This window comes from Chrysochloris asiatica, unplaced genomic scaffold (assembly GCF_000296735.1).
Source record: "Chrysochloris asiatica unplaced genomic scaffold, ChrAsi1.0 scaffold00106, whole genome shotgun sequence".
NCBI lineage: Eukaryota > Metazoa > Chordata > Mammalia > Afrosoricida > Chrysochloridae > Chrysochloris > Chrysochloris asiatica.
In genome coordinates, this window is record NW_006408624.1 from 9,557,559 (window position 1) to 9,562,805 (window position 5,247).

At 46.0% G+C, this 5,247-nt stretch overlaps 1 pseudogene; it reads left to right on the forward strand.

Annotated features, from left to right (window-relative positions):
• The first annotated feature begins 1,007 nt into the window (after positions 1–1,007).
• LOC102824997 lies at positions 1,008–4,965 on the forward strand (annotated as a pseudogene).
• Positions 4,966–5,247: the final 282 nt, after the last annotated feature.

A 5,247-nucleotide genomic window follows, 5' to 3' on the forward strand; every position in this document is an offset into this window, starting at 1 on the left:
TTATCTCTTTAATTTCACCAGAATTCAATTCTAAGAAAGCAGGCTCTGCGTTTTGTTTGCTGCTGTCTCGTCAGGGCCTATGAAAACGCATGGCCGATGGTAAGCACTCAGTAGATAGTTGTTGGATGGATTGGATGGCAGAGAAAGGGCTTTTTCACAGGAAGAAGTGACCAACCACGTGGTCGTGGGGACTACTATCAGGAAAGACAAGGCGATCTGACTGGGCAGCTGCTACCCTCTGGGAATGGGGAGCCCTGGGGTGGGGGGGGGATGTCTGGGGGACAAGCTTTGCTGCCTTCCAGATTCCGGGTTTTCGTGAGGGTCCTACTTCCCTGGAGAGGGCGGGTTTCTCCCTGGCGCCTTGTGGGCGGTGCTGGCCCAGGGACTGGCCGTAGCCCCTGAGAAGGACAGACACCCAGGCGCCTGGCGGGCTTCCTAGTGTGTTCGCGAGGGCCTCGGCTGCACCCGGGTCCCCTTCAAGGCAGGGGGAAGGGTGTCCGTGAGACAGAGGTGCCAGAAGACACCAGGCTGCTACCTAAGAGGCCGGAGCGCTAGTGGCAGAGAAGAGGGCAGACTTGGTCACTCCTACCGGCTCAGGCATTAAAGCGGCAGCCAACGAATGAATGAAGCCAGTTCAAGAGACCCTCCCATTCCGGCCCCAAAACTCCGCTCCTGAGGGTCAGACTGGAAAATCCCACTTTCGAGCTTGCGCAGGACCAGCCGTTTAAGGCCTGCTCTTGATGGTAATTTGGAGAAGCCCCCTGTCCAATCTGGAGACCGAGGGTCCTCTGGGTCCGAAGCCAACGTGAACTTTGGACACTTTTGATGAACGATTTTTGTTAAGTGGGGGATTTGATCTGTCCATAAAAGACTGGCAAAGAACAAAATCTGTTACCACCCAGTCTTTTTCTTAAAGACACACTGGAGCTTCAAGTTTCAAGAGCGAGTCCTCTCGCTCTCCCATCTCTGGTCCTGCATTCAAGGCCCATATGGTGAGTAGGAGACCCATGTCTGCTGCCTGCCCGAGGCCTGGTGAGGCTCAAGGGTCATATGTCTGGGAGCGCTGTGAGAAGGGGCATCTTAAGAAACATGCTTCTTCTCAGTCATTAACTGTTTTGTAAGTAAGATTCAAAGATTGCTCCAATTCGATTCAGGACCTTTACTTTTTATAATATTCAGGGTAGGATATTTTTGCTCAAGCTCCAATCCATAGGATGCAGCTTCTTTCTGTCACAGCTTACAAGAACCAAACCAGCAAACCACAGACTCCTCCTACAAACAAACTTCAAACGTTGGGCACCCTCTCTTTCTAGGAAACTGCACTGTTTGTTGGGATCCCAGATAAACCGATCTAGACTGAGTCATCATAGATCATCTACTCAGATGCCACGGACTGAGATGAGATCATTTCAGTGGTTTCCAGATCTCTCTGTTGGAAGCACTATATTTCCTACTTTGTAAGGCATGTTTCCACCAGTTTTACATTTCTGAAACTAGGATGTAATTTACCAGTGAGATTAAAAGAAATTTTCCAGCTGCTGGGCTTGAAATGAATTTTAAATTAAAACCTCTAATTGATTTTTTAATGATTTTATAAGATCATACTATGATGCAGCATTGAAATGAAAGATTTAAGATGTTTATTAAAGGTTTGCTATATGTGGTGCTGTGGGTTAATGCTCTGGACTGCCAAGTCGGTTTGAACTTGTTTGAACCTGCAAGGTCGGCTGTTCAAGCTCACCAGCCACTCCTTGGAAACCCCATACAGGGCCACTATGGATCGGAACCAACTCGATGATACTTAACAGCAACAACATGTGCTTGGCATTGTCTCATTTAATCAACATTACAACTGTATGAAGTACAATTTTTATTATTTTATAGATCAAGAAACTAAATGTGCCTTAGAGCTTTTATGTGCCAGTATTAGGATTCTAAAAGGAGGCTTGGTGGTGCAATGGTTAAGCATTCAGCTGCTAACCAAGGCCAGTGGTTGGAACCCACCAGTGGCTTAATGAGAGAAAAGACTTGGTGATATGCTCTCATAAAGATTACAGCGTAGGAAACTCCATGGCAGTTCTGCTTTGTTCTACAGGGTTGCTATCAGTTGGAATCAACTCAACATCATGATTTTAACCCAGGCTGTGTGATTGCAAAACTTGCCTTGTTAATCATGTAGTATGCCGAATCCCAAGTGTGTGTGCAGAAGGAAGATGCATGCAGCTTGCAAGGAAGGAAATATGAGTGGATCTATGTATATATGTATATCTTTGAGTGTTTGTGTCTCTTTGGGTGTTTTGTGTAGGGAACTGAGAAATAGTGCTGTATCCAAGGGCACTAATTATACTTGTTCCTGCATTGATGCCAACTCGTTATTTTTGGATCTTTTGCCATTGTGAACATATTCCTGTGTGTTCTGGAACTCCAGCTGTGTAACAGGTGCTTTTGAAGCCATTTTGCCTTTTGCTCCTTTAGAAGAGTACAGAGGCAGATACTCACACCTACCTGGCTGGCTTCCTCCTAAGATGGTACTTCACATAAGAACGGAGTCCGTTGTTCAGAGTTGTTGAAGTCCCAGGTCCTGGTACTGTAGGGACAAGCCAGAATCCCAAGGGCAAGGGCAAGAGAAGCTCACACAACTGTGAAGCATTTCATCACAGAGCGGGCAGTGTCCTCATCGGAAGTGGATAAGCCCAACTTTACCTTATGGGCTAAAACCAGAAAATCCATCAAGATTGTAGGCCTCAGCATGCTGCAGCAGCTCCTGGTCACCCTGCCCACGAAGACGAGCACCTGGGTGAAGTTGCACCATCCAAAGAGGGGCTGCCCTTGTGGGAGGATGTGACTAAAATGCTCGAGGGAGAAGGTAATACTGGACTGGTGGGGGTGAAGGAAGAGGGAGAAGAAGGAGGTCTCATTGATGTGTTAAAAATAGGTTGACCCTTTTGGCTCTCTGAGCAGCACCATGGCGGTCCGCAAGAACAAAAGGTGGCAGAAAAGGAGCCAAGAAGAAAGTGGTTGATCCATTTTCTAAGAAAGATTGGTATGAGGTATAGGCACCAGCTATGTTCTGTCGGGGACCAGCCTCGACATGGGGGTTCGGTTCACAAAGGAGGGAGATCTGGAGGTGACAGCGACAGATAAAGAACACAACAAGAGAGACAAGAAGACACCCCGAAACCAGAGTGGATGTGACACTGGCAGGCAGACCCTGGACTACCGGCATCGTGGCCCCTGCAGGCAGTAAAGCACGGCCCTGCAAACCTTAACGCATGCCTTGCCAGCTGTAATGCCTTGCATGCCAGCCATAACGCATGGCCTGCAAGCCTTAATGCATGCGGGCTTTGGTCTAAGTCCCAGTTTTATTTTGGGGAGGAGCTTTAGACAAAGGAAGGCGGGGTTTATTAAGCCGGGGTACAGAAGTGAAATGTGATTAATGGTTCAACACAGGACACAAGGATTTACAGGTACAAATTCTAAAACATACATCACAAATTGTCTTGATAATCTAACATCTGTAATTTTCCAGAAATTCAAGCAAATTATTACATGGTACTTTTCAGGTTCGAATCCCAGGGCAGCAACTCGGTTTCTCCAGGCTAATTAACATATCTATAGCACCTAATCTCGAATGGGGGAAGGTGAAAAGGATTGAAAGGAATCCCACTGTGTCAGCTGCCAGGGCCAGGTCTGCAGGAGGAAGCGAGGCGCCTAGGTGAATGGTTTGCACCTGAAGGCTATCCAGGAAGGCTGGCGCTAGCTATTGTTCTTTAGATAAAGCCCTGGAAACTTATCTCCAGAGCTTCTTAGCAAACTTGTTTTTGGAACTTTTTACAGTCTCGGCTTTAGGAGCAGTTTAATATTTGTTCATGGATATCAAGGCCTATGTAGTAAGTTAATATCAAACATAACTAAATAATTTGATAAAGAACAGTTTGGATATACTAGCTCAGTGGCCAGAGTCTGTTCTCAGAGAGATTTGTTCTTAGAACCTTAAGCACCGCCAACACAGTGGAGACATTAAGAGGGGCACATTAAGAAACCATTTTCTCAGAGGCTGCAATTACAGGGGTTCGAAGCATAGAGTGAATTAAGAGAACTAAAGAGAATTATACAGAGCTGGCCCCACAGTGAGTTCATAAAAGCCAATGACCCGGGCCATCTGGAGGTTACTTCCTTGGGCCCACAGGGTCTCTGGCCAGCAGGTCGGAGCACGGCCACGTGCTGGAATTTTCGTCCATGACACTGGTCCTCAGCACCCCAATACCTGCAGTCTGTAACAATGTTCAATATAAGAAATATTGGGAAAACACTAGTCACAAGGACTCAGGGAACCAAAATTGCATCCAGTGGCCTCAAGGGTCATGTTTTTGAAGTGAGTCTTGCGATCTGCAGAACTATGAAGTTGCATTTAGAAAATTCAAGCTAATTACTGAGGATGTTCAGGGCAAAAACTGCTTGACCAACTTCCATGGCATGGATTTTACCCATGACAAAATGTGCTCCATGGTCAAAAATGGCAGACCATGATTGAAGCTTATATTGATGTCAAGACTACAGACGGTTATTTGCTTCACCTGTTCTGTGTTGGTTTTACTAAAAAAATGCAACAGCCAGATTTGGAAGACATCTTATGCTCAGCACCAACAGTTCCGTCAAATCCGGAAGAAAATGATGGAAATCATGACCTGAGAGGTGCAGACAAATGACTTAAAAGAAGTGGTCAATAAACTGATTCCAGACAGCATTGGAAAGGACATAGAGAAGGCTTGCCAGACTATTTACCCTCTCCATGACGTGTTTGTTAGGAACGTAAAAATGCTGAAGAAGCCCAAGTTTGAGTCGGGAAAGCTCATGGAGCTTCATGGTGCAGGCAGTAGTTTTGGAAAAGCTACTGGAGATGAGCCAGGTGCTAAAGTTGAACGAGCTGATGGCTATGAACCACCAGTTCAAGAATCTGTTTAAAATTCAGACTTTTAATGGTGACAAATAAAAGATCTTATCTGGTGGGGAGGTGGAAGTACATGATACTTTCTTGAGGGGCTGTGTACACTTGACCCAAGTCATAGTATTTCCAGTTGCCTCATATGTACATGAAAGCTGGACAATGTATAAAGAAGAATTGATGCCTTTGACTGATGGTGTTTGAATGTACCATGGACTGTCAGAAGAATGCAGAATGCTCCTTAGAAGCGAAGGTGGTGAGACTTTGTCTCACATACATAGAACATGTTATCAGGAGGGCCC